Genomic DNA, 12705 nt, shown 5'->3' with positions numbered 1-12705 from the left:
GATCAGCTCTAGGCATGACGAAGCGGATATCGTCCTCTTTTGGAAGACCAAACAAAGTAGTTTCGCTTTCACAACGAAGCACACAGCGTCTTCACGACATGGCTGCAGCGTCAACAATACTACAGTGAGAATAAAAGTTATGCCTTCTTTCTTTGCGTGAACATTTGGCCGGCATTATGCAAATATTTCCACATAGTGAGGTAGATATGTGGGGGCGTGTTCGAACGAGCCGTTTTAGGTAAGTGTGGCTGACTCTGAACTTTTATAAAGAATATCTCTTTGGATTTGAGACTTTAGTCTTTGCAACTTTACAGATCATCCTTATGCACTAAGAGCTTGTAAGACTCCAAAGAGAAAGGAAAACTTGAAATCGCATCATATGACCCCTTTAAGCCGTGTGGGCACTTTTTTTTATGATGGATGGATTCAGTTTATTGGACTTCTTTTGGACTATTGAATATCACCTATTCACTGCCATTATAAAGCTTGGAAGAGCCAGGACATTTTTAATTATAACTCAGATTATATTCGTCTGAAAGAAGAAGGTAATATACACCTAGGATGGCTTGAGGGTGAGTAAATCATGGGGTTATTTTCATTTTTGGATGAACTATCCCTTTAATCCTACCCCATACCTAAACAGCATATTAGAAGTTCATTGACGCAAAAGTCATATAGTTAATAGTTAGTAGTGAGAATTGGTCCCCAGTGTGACCATTTTGGGCTAAGTCAGTTACCTTTATTGGCAATGTACCATAGACAAACCATGTTACTGATTTCTATATATTGCTTATCCTGAGCAAAAATGACCATAAACATTATAAACCTCCACAATAACAATTAATTTACAGACATAAATCCCAAAATGTATTTTGTCTGACTGATAAAGTGTATGTCGTGTCATTTTAGGTCAAGGTATCAGTCACTGACACCGTCTGGTGCTTAGGGATAACAAAGTAGCCACCAGAAACACTTCAAGTACTGCTGGGAGTTTAGAAACCCCACAAAGATTGCACAAAATGGGACAGTGTATAAGCCAACATTTGAAACAGCTGTTTTCTAATAGTGTTACAACTCACTCTGATAGTGGTGTAGGATTTAAGACCATTACACAGATTTTAAAACTTAATTGCAGACAAATGTATTGAAAAACGGCAAAAATATGTATTACTTTTCCTGGTCTCCCCTATATATATGCTCTGCTTTTGGTGAATGAAATTAGCAAATTCCAGACTGCTAATACAATTATGGCATTCTATAAATGCAATTAAGATAATGTGAACAATGGTTAGACAATTTTCTAATCTGGTAACACTTTAGAATAGGGAACACATATTTACTATTAACTAAGAGTTTTCCCTGAATAAACTCCTTATTTGCTCCTTATTAATAGTTAGTAAGTTAGTTGTTAAGTTTAGGTACACGGTGGATTAAGGGATCTAAAATACAGTCATGCAGAATAAGGCATTAATATGTGCTTTACAATTACTAATAAACAGCCAATATGCTAGTAATATGCATGCTAATAAGCAACTAATTAATAGCGAGAATTGATCCTTAAAATAAAGTGTTACCTCTGATCTTATGGTGAGCAACTTTCCCTCCCTATGATCGCAATACCTCTAGTTTTGAGATATTTACTGTCCCAGCAATACTGTGCAGTAGCAGGCACTATTTATACAGAAAAGAACAGACTAAAATGACTTTCTCTAACTTGTTTCTCTAATGTGCCGTTTAATCAGCTTAGAAAGAATGCAAACATCACATTACAGTGGGTCAACTGAACTTGTTCATCTCAACAACCAATATGTCTACAGACCATGATTATGTCTCTACAAACTAATCTGTCACATTAAGCGAAGCTGTGCACTTTGCCTGTTTTCTAACTTAATGTTGTTTCCCTTGCTTTTGTCATTTCCATGCTTCATTAGCATAATGTGGAAAAGATGTTTGATGACTCCCTAATGACAGGAAGATAGCCTTATAGCACAAATTTACATATTAACAAGCTTTTACCTATAATGGCAACTGAAATGGAAAAGTGCAGTGCTAACCGTACTTATGAAGTGGATATACCTTGATCTCTGTATCGTTCTAACATATTAAAACCAGTCCGTGGATAGTTAATCAGAGAAGAGACCGCAATGACTGAAAATAAGGTCCTCTCTTAAAACTTTAGTGAGGGTTATAAAGTGATTGAGCAAAATGGAATAATGATGCACACACTGGTAAATGGCCACTGAAAGTCTAACCGTGGCTGAGGTCATAAAAACAACTGATAGAAATCCATGATGCAACAGAAAAGTGCTATAAGCCCCTTAGCTTCTAAATGTTGTAAACTTCACTTCACTGCCTTACAGAATTTGTACTGGCTGAGTGCTACAGTTTTGCGGTTATAGTAGTATAACCAATGTTAGATACCATTTATATATATATATATTATGGCATTAACCATCAGCAGTAGTAGCAACAGCAACTTCCAAAGGGCACTGATTAGGCTTCTGGTCTGGCTCTTGTAAATTGTTATGTGACAGGCTTAATGGCACACAATATTTAAATGTTTCACTTTCTCAGACTGTGTAGATCTGTCTTGCAAATGTAGATGCTTCTAATGAAGAGTGTGCTGCTTCTTTTTATTGTTTCTGTTCATATGCTTTAGAAAATTGTTTAATTAGGAGTTGTGATGATGAAAACAAAGGTTATCATCACGTGAGCATCAGTTCACAGTGTTATTGTGTATATTGATTTATTGTTTATGTTTATGATTTGATGTGTATGGAGACAATGTCACTGTCTAGTGTTCAAATTGTGTTTTGTAGTTGAGTACAAGAATTGAACAGAGACTTTGAAGGTTTCATATTTCTTTTATTGTGCATATGTTTATTGTTTAATACATTTCATAGTATAACTTACCTATCTGGTCCTGTGTTTGGGAGTGGAGTGTTCTGATGACGTGAATATCCCGAATTACTCTGTTAATTAGTGGTTAGTCCATTTACTAGGACAAAGATGGATATAAATGCTTTGAAATGGTAATTGTATTATTTGGAATGTGTATTGTTGACATTTGATCAACAATAATATTCGTGATCCTGACTGTGTGTTTAAATGTGTATGTGTTAGCTCTGATGCTGAACTAAATGTGTATTCTTTGTAATGAGTGTTAATTGACCCCTATAGTTGGTATGATCCGTTAGTGTTTGGCAGGAAGATTGCATACAAGTGATAGCTCCTCTCAGCATGTTTTATTTCTATGTTATGTACAGTTAATCTGAGTATTTTTGTTGGTTTATTTTTGTTTATTTTGAAATTCGGTTGGAGGACGTGTGACGAGACAGCTGTCAGAAATAAAATAACTTGGACTTTAATGATTGCCTACGTTGTACTCAACTCATTCGGTCTCTTCCCGGGCCCTATGGCAAAAATGCACGATACAACTCAGGTTAGCTGTTAACCAACCAGCCATCCGACTTCTGGTGGCAGCAGCTTTCCAACACATGGTGGCAGCGGTTTCTCCAGGCCTTAAAGGGAAATAAGTATACAGGCAAGTTGAATCATGTAGTCCCAGCTGTACCTCGTTTAAGTGAAAGCGGCAGAGGCTGATCTTTCGTCGAGTGGAAAATGCCACCAAATAAACAAGATGGAGCTAAGTGTAAAGATGATGGAAAACCAGAAGAGCAACTGGATGCAACGTGTCCAGTTCCAGCGCACGATGAGATGGCTTCAGGGAGTACTTCAGAGCAGATTGCTACAATGCTGCAAACTTTTCTACATAGTCAACAGCAAAGAGAAGAATGGTTGGAAAAGGAAGCACAGCGTCATGAGCACAAATATCGGATGCTTCAACATCAGTTCGTACAACTACAGTCTGAAGTTCATCAAGAAAGACAGGAATGACTGGTAAAAGGAGCGTCAGGGGTGAGTGATGCATCAGCAGCTACAGGTGTAATTTCTGCTTCAACTGTTCGTCCCAGGCGACAACAGACAGAAAGTGAAGTGACTACATCAGGAGGGGCAGACGAAGCTGCATCGGAAGGACAACATTATGTATCGACAACCTTTAACAGCCCGAGAATGCTGCCGTGGTTAAGTGATGAGGACACTGAGCATTATTTAATGACTTACGAACGTATTGCTCAAGCGTGCAAATGGCCAAGACTAGACTGGGTGTTACATCTCTTACCATTGCTAACTGGCAAGGCAAGAGCAGCTTATGTGGCCATGGAGCCTGACAATTCACTGAACTATGATTGTGTTAAACAAGTGATACTTGACAAGTTTGAAATTAACCCAGAAAACTTCCGACAACGTTTCAGAGCTGATGAAACTCTGCGAGAATTGTATGTAAGATTGAAAGATCTCTATGAAAAGTGGATGGTCCCTTCGCGACGAACCAAGCAAGAGATCGGAGATCAAATAGTGCTGGAACAGTTTCTCAAAGAGCTGAATCCAGAAGCAAGAATGTGGGTGAAGCAGAACAGCCCTACTTCATGTAAGCAAGCAGCAGAAATGGTGGAGACATTCATGGCTGCGAGGCGATCGTTACATCAGCAGAGACGATGGCGAGGCTTCAACCACAGCTCAACTGGTAAGTCTGGGGATGCTAAGGGCAGTGGTCTGAAAGATTTTGATGTGGATAACCGAACGTTACACACTAGGTCTACGTTGTGTAACAGTATGCAGTCAGGAGGAGTTAGTCACTTCAACAGAACTGTAATTATATGTCATTCATGCGGCCACTCGGGGCATAAAAAAGCTGATTGTCCTGTGCAAAATGTGGCTAATACTCACTTGTGTTACGAGTTAAGATCCACAGTGAAGTTGAATGATATTGAACTGAATACTGACACAGTAATTGATATGAAGATTGGAAACACGTTGTTCAAAGCATTGGTTGATTCAGGTTCAAGTCAGACATTAGTGAGACCAGAATGTTTGGGAAAGTTAAATATGTTGAAACATGACAAGTTGAAGGTCTGCTGTATTCATGGTGACGAAAAAGAGTATCCCAAAACTGAGATTGTAATTGAAATTGGAGGCCAGGCCTACAGTTTAACTGTTGGGGTAACTGACAAAGCACCTTATCCTGTGATATTAGGTAGAGATGTACCTGTTTTAGTGGATTTGTTGCAGAGTGACAAAAACATAGCAGAGGCTATGGTTGTAACAAGAGCACAGGCTAATCATGATGAGGTCAGTAAACAGCTTATGCAATATTTACCTTTTAATGTGGTTTCAAAAGACAGAAAATCTAAGAGGGAGAAACGTCATGATAAAGTGGGGGGTACTGAAATAATTGAAAACGTGCCAGAACCTAACGGAGATGATCTTGAGCAAATTCCCCATGATATTGTGCAGTTGCAAAGGCAAGATGAAACTCTTAAACCACTGTTTGAAAAAGCTAGTGCTAACAGTACAACAGTATTAATTTAGAAAGATCAGCTGATGATTAAAGAAGACAAATTGTACTTAGTGAGTGCGGAAAGTGAGAGATTGGATTGGAGATTGCAGATTGGGAGTCAATGAGATTAAAGGTGTTACAATTGGGTCATTCAGTACCGTGGGCAGGACATTTAGACTAGCAGAAAACACTGTCTAGAATCGCTAGTAGGTTTTATTGGCCCAAGCTCTATACTGACATTGTTGATTTTTGTAAATCATGCCCAGAATGTCAGCTGGATAGACCAGCTAAAAAGAGTGACAGAGCACCACTTGTAAGCTTACCTATTATTGACATACCATTTTCCCGTATTGCAATGGACATTGTAGGCCCTTTGGAAAGGTGTAGATCAGGTAATAGGTACATTTTGGTTGTTGCTGATTACACTACTCGTTATCCAGAAGTTTTTCCTCTCAGAAACATCAAGACAAGGCAGGTTGTGAATGCACTGGTTCAACTTTTTTTATCTTGTAGGATTGCCTAAAGAGATAATCACTGACCAGGGTACTAACTTTACATCTAAGTTAATGAAACAAGTTTGCTCAATGCTTCGTATACATCCGATACAGACCACTCCTTATCACCCTCAGACTGATGTATGGTAAAGAGATTTAATCAGACATTGAGGTCAATGCTGCGCAAGTTTGTGTCCGATACAGGTACTGATTGGGACCAGTGGTTGCCGTATTTGATGTTCGCCTACCGTGAAGTTCCACAGTCATCAACAGGTTTCTCACCATTCGAGATGCTCTATGGACGTCAAGTTTGTGGATCATTGGATGTGCTAAAAGAGGCTTGGGAAGGAGGTAATGCACGTGAGCAAACACATATTCTGTCATATGTTATAAAGATGAGAGGGAAATTGAGTGCAATGACAGATCTGGTGAGTGCTAACATGACAAAAGCACAGCAGCAACAGAAACATTGGTATGATCAATCAAGTAGGAAAAGAACACTGACTATAGGTCAGAAAGTACTGTTATTACTTTCTACTTCTGAAAGTTCACTTTTGGCTAAATGGCAAGGGCCATATGAAGTGCTTAGAAAACTAAGTCCCACTAATTATGAGATTTCTTTACCTGACCGTAAGAAAAAGTCTCAGATTTTCCACATTAATCTTTTGAGGCCTTGGAATGAAAGAAAAGGTTCATGGTCAGAGCAGTTGTGGGCAACAAAAGTGGAGGACGAAGAGGAATAATATTTTCCTGTTAATTAAAAGTCAACTTTCCCAGTAATAGATCATCTGTCATCTAAACAGCAAAAATAATTCCAGAAACTAGTACCAGAGGGTCTCTTTTCTGACAAACCAGGAAAAACTAAACTTCCGCATCATAATATTCGTCTTCTTGCAACAGAGCCAATCAGGCAAACTCACTGTAGGGTGCCAGCACGCCTGATTCCAGCCTTGAAGGAGGAAGTGCAAATTATGCTGGAATCTGACATTATAGAGCCTTCAACAAGTGAATGGTGCAGTCCAGTCGTATTAGTCCCAAAGAAGGACGGATCGCTCAGATTCTGTGTTGATTTCTCAAAACTGAATGCAGTATCAGCTTTCGACCCTTGTCCGATGCCGAGAGTCGACGAATTGATCGAGCGGCTCGGCAAAGCTAAGTATTTAACAACTTTAGATCTATGCAAAGGATATTGGCAAGTGCCATTGACTGATTCAGCTAAGAACTTGACTTATCGTCATTTTCAGCGAGACATGGGAACAGCATCTGGAGCATCTGGCAAATGTGTTTGACAGGATTCAACGAGCAGGTCTGGTTGTGAATGCAAAGAAATGTCAAATTGCTAAACAGGAAGTTTCTTTCTTGGGCTATGTTGCTGGAGGAGGATCAGTGAGGCCTCAGGTGGACAAATTACAAGCAATTTTGTTGTGTGCTCCTCCGTCAACGAAGAAAAGTGTTTGATCATTTCTAGGTTTGATAGGCTGGTATAGAAGGTATATACCTAACTTTGCCAGCAGAGCTGAACCATTGACTGACCTTACAAAGAAAAGCAGTTCCTCCAAAGTCAAGTGGACACCTGAATGTGAACGAGCTTTTCTAGACCTTAAGTCTTGTTTGTGCAAAGACCCTGTGTTACAGAGCCCGAACTTTGATCTTCCTTTTATCGGGGGTGGGAAGGGTGAGGCCATGGAAGGCCAAGGGCTGGGAATGTGTGTATGTCTGAATTGAGACTTAACTGTCGCGGCCAGGTCTGATGCCTTGTTTCGCTGCTCTCTGCATGTTTTATTTCTATGTTATGTACAGTTAATCGGAGTATTTTTGTTGGTTTATTTTTGTTTATTTTGAAATTCGGTTGGAGCACATGTGATGAGACAGCTGTCAGAAATAAAATCACTTGGACTTTAATGATTGCCTACGTTGTACTCAACTCATTCAGTCTCTTCCCGGGCCCTTTGGCAAAAATACATGATACAACTCAGGTTAGCTGTAAACCAACCAGCCATCCGACTTCTGGTGGCAGCAGCTTTCCGACAGGAGTAAAGAAAGTGTTTCACTGATGCTGAACATTGTGGTCTCACAATGCTATGAGGTTGATCTAACGAGTCAAGCAGTACCAATGTACAGACAGATGTTATGAGAAAAACTTCACAACTTAAAATCTTTCATTAAAAGATTTCATTTTAATTTTTTTACTGGATGACTTGGATACATTAAAACTGTACAATTATCATCATCTCTTTTCTATTAATGGAATAGTTCACCCAAAACTGAAAATGTGATGAAAATTTACTTCTCAGGCTATCCAAGATGAAGATGAGTTTGTTTCTTCATCTGAACAGATTTGGAGAAATGTAGCATTACATCACTTGCTCACCAGTGGATCCCCTGCAGTGAATGGGTGCCGTCAGAATGAGAGTCTAAACAGCTGATAAAAACATCACAATAATCCATAAGTAATCCACACCACTCCAGTCCATCAATTAACATATTATGAAGCCAAAAGCTGCATGTTTGTAAGAAATAAATCCATCATTAAGATGTTTTAACTTCTAACAAGTCCTTTCCTCGAGTCTGTGAGGTTGGCTAAACTCACATCCAGGACCCTGACGATCAGCACTGGCACCACTCAGGGATGTGTGCTCACCCCACTGCTCTTCTCCCTGTACACAAATGACTGCACCTCTAAAGACCTCTCTGTGAAGCTCCTGAAATTTGCAGATGACACTACCATCATCGGCCTCATCCACAATAGAGACGAGTCTGCTTACAGACAGGAGGTTAAAGAGCTGGCTGTCTGGTGCAATCACAACAACCTGGAGCTGAACACGCTCAAAACAGTGGAGATGATAGTGGACTTCAGGAGAAACCCTGCACTCCCCCCACTCACTATCATAAACAGCACTGTGACTGCAGTAGAGATATTCAGGTTCCTGGGCACCACCATCTCTCACGACCTGGAATGGGACACTCACATAGACTCCATTGCTAAAAAGGCCCAGCAGAGGTTGTACTTCCTTCGCCAGCTGAGGAAATTCAACCTACCACAGGAGCTGCTGAAACAGTTCTACTCGGCCATTATTATATATCTACCGTATTGTCCCGAATATAAGACGATATTTTTTTCTTGGAAATACATCTGAAAAAACGCGGTCGTCTTATATTCAGGGTCTAGACTTTGACATGTCAATAATACACCCACAACACTAGGTGGCGCCAAATACACATAAAACGAGTGTGCCATGAAATACATAATGTAATGCGTGTTGTAAAGATCGCGAGTAAAAACAAAAGAAGCAGAAAACCTTACAGCTGCATGAGTCGTGACTGTCACGTTAGCCTGATGGCACCAAACTCCCTTTGTGATTTTAAAACGTAAGACAGTACCCAGATTTGAAGACTACAGTAAGATTTAACTTCTACTGTTAATAAGATTTTGGTAGGCTACTATTAGATGGATAGCCTAAATGTCCTAATTCAGATGGGCTACCAGTTTTTTTTTTTATGGTATATCATAAAGTGTATATTTTTTAAATGTGATTGTTGGTACATTTTACCAGTTTTTACCATACTTTCAAAACAAAAATTAAAATAGGAAAAATATGCAATATGAAAATAATTGAAGACAAAATGTGTTTTACTGAGAAAAAACAAGATTTGGGTTTTAAAAAGCCTTTTTCCAAAAGGTACATCTGGAAAAAGGGGGGTCGTCTTATAATCAGGGTCGTCTTATATTCGGGCCAATACGGTATATATATACGTATATAATATTGTGCAACACACAATTTACCCCTCACAACATCCCCTCACACTAAAATGTAAGCAGTCCCTGCCAACAGGTATACAATTCACTCTCTATATCTCATGGGTTGCACCCCAGCATTTATATGTGTAGATCGTCTGTCAACATCATTCTCCCCACTAACAGGTTCAGGAGCCGGGGCCACCCAAACACTATAAGCAGGGTGTCCGCAGATCCTTAAAAAGTCTTAAATTCCATAATATAAAAATAAGGCATTTTAAATTCACATTTCAAAGGTCTTAAAATTGTAATCTAACCGACCCCGTAAAGAAGATTTTATTTTCGTTATGAAATCAATTTGAAATCTTTTCGTCTATTTTTCACGCAGAACGAAATAGGCGGAACCAACTAAAATACGCGTTCGCGGGGAGTTCGTTTAACACAGGCTTTACGGTAGCTACGTGGAAAAGTTTGAGCTTTAGTCTTTAGCCATGGGGAAATGTAAATTTAATGAAAATTGGTTACATAACCCTAATTTTGCGCCGTGGTTAAGACCAGTTAGTGTCAATGTGTTCGAGGTCCGGTGCATACTGTGCAAAAAAAATTTAAAACTCGCAACAATGGGGATGAAAGCTTTGGAGACCCACATGCAGGGTGAAAAACACAAAGCGGCTGCGGAAACCTGTCGGCAACAGCTCAGGATTTGCTTCACAATTTCAAAGTAAGTACCAACCCATCACAAATAATTTTTATGTGTCATAGCAAGCAATAATTATTCTTATCAGATATGGAGTGTATATATAAATATATAAAATACACACTCCATATAGAGAGAGCTATATAAAATGTTTTTAATTTTGTTTGTTTCATTAATTAACAATCTATTCTGTTTTTAATACAACATGTTTTATTTGCTGTCTGAGAAATGTAAATCATTTGGGGAAAAATACTATCAGCAAATCCTTGACATTGCACATAAACAAAAATGTAATATATGTATAATTTTTTTTTCTTTTTTCATTCATTTACTTTTTTTCTAGGAATGTGCACTGCAGCTGGACTTGAAAAATCTTCTGTCTGTTTCTATGGATGGACCAAATGTCAATTGGAGGTTTTTAGAACTCCTGCAACAGGAGCATCATGAGCAGTTTGGTGGCACACAGCTAATTGTGGTGGGGAGCTGTGGCCTCCACACCCTACACAATGCCTGCAAACATGGCTTCTCCATTTGGCACCTGGAGAAGGTTCTGAGGGCCTTGCACATACTCTTCCACAATGCGCCAGCTAGAAGGGAGGATTTCACTGCTCTAACCAAATGCACAAAATTCCCACTTCCGTTCTGTGGACACAGGTGGCTCGAAAATCTACCAGTCGTGGAGAGAGCTTTGGAGGTCTGGCCATCAGTGGTCATGTACATGGATGCAGTTAGGAAAAAGAAGATACCAAATCCAGGAACGGCATCTTATGACACTCTTGAAGCTGCTGAAAAAGACCCTCTTATTCTGGCAAAGCTACATTTCTACATGGCTATCACAAGGACCTTCAGTCCTTTCCTTACCTTCTATCAAACAGATGTGCCTGTGATTCCGTTCCTTGCCAAAGACTTGGCAGAGCTGATGAAGGTATTGTAATTCCAGTACAGCACTCTGATAATGCAAATAATTAATCTAAACATTTTAATTTAAATCTTGTTTTGGAAGTTTTACTTTTAATGGCATACATAGCTAATGGGACTAGGGGATGAAGCAAACACTGACAGCAATACTTGTTACAGTAGTATACTACAATAGTATTTTTCTGTTGAATGTCAAATAATTAAATTGAACTTAAATGTAATATTTGCTAAATTTTTTGTGTTTTGGCAGAGTATGCTGAGGCGTTTTGTCAAGAAAGAGGTACTCAAGGATATCAGTCCACTTCAGCTGGTCAGGCTGGATGTCAGTGACAAGCAGAGCGGGGTCAACCCAAAGGAAGTAAACATAGGCTTGGGTGCAGAATCTATTCTTAAGGTGTTGTTTTCACAAAGTTATTTTGATGGATTCAACTAAAATCTTGATTTTATAATAGGTCATAATAGGTTGTTTACATCCTCCCATCAGGAACTACAGAAACAGAAAAAGATAGGGGAACTCACAGTTCTGGAGTTTAGGAAAGACTGTGTCAAAGTGATGTCTACCATCATCCAGAAAGTACAGGACAAGAGCCCATTAAAGTATCCTGTAGTGAGGCAGGTGGCCTGTTTGGATCCCAGCATGATGTTGTCTGACCCTGACTGGTGCAAGAGCAATATGACAAAACTGGTGCAGAAGTTTTTGCAAGCCCAACAGTTGTCAGGAGGTGTCTCTGCTGGTAGGAAAGAATAGTTCAGTTCTATCAAAGTGTAGTAAATCAAGTTATGAAATATGCTATTATTCTAAATGTAAGAAAATGGCTTGTGTAAACATTATGTATTAATACTTTGTATGCATACTTTTTAAAAATAAAATGTAATAGTATTTTTTTCCTCACTGTTGTTTTCTGTAGGTGATGTGATAATCCAGCAGTTTATTGACTTCTTATCTGGTATGCGATTATGTCAACATATGTGGGGGGCTCTTCAATGTGCCTATTTCTAAGGATTTACTGGCCTCGGCTGCATCTGCCAGGTCTAGATATAGAATTCACCTTGATCAGCAAAAGGCTAAGAAAATTACAGATGTCCAGGCACAGAAACGGAAAGCTTTAGAAGAAAACATAGAGGACCTGAAAAAGAAAAGGAGAATTCTGGTCCAGGTATCTATGAGCCTGCAGAGGGATGCTGATCAGCTTGCAGAAGAAGCTGAAGGAAAAGCTGGCACCTTGATGGCACAGCTCATTACAAAATCAAACACACTGAGGAAGAGATATAAAGAAAAAACAAGTGAATTACAGCAAATTGAGACGGAGTTGGAGACAAAGGGCATAGAACTGAGATCAATGCAGTAAAAACCAAATGTTCAGGTTAATGGCGTGCAGTGTACATGCCTCATGTTACTGCTGTGCAGTGTTTGTTTGAAATCTTTATTGGCTCAGGCTGTCAATGTTCTGCCTAATGA

Source organism: Sinocyclocheilus rhinocerous, unplaced genomic scaffold (genome assembly GCF_001515625.1).
Source record: "Sinocyclocheilus rhinocerous isolate Xijiao unplaced genomic scaffold, SAMN03320098_v1.1 scaffold1757, whole genome shotgun sequence".
Classification (NCBI taxonomy): Eukaryota; Metazoa; Chordata; class Actinopteri; order Cypriniformes; family Cyprinidae; genus Sinocyclocheilus; species Sinocyclocheilus rhinocerous.
This window is presented reverse-complemented; position numbering follows the sequence as displayed.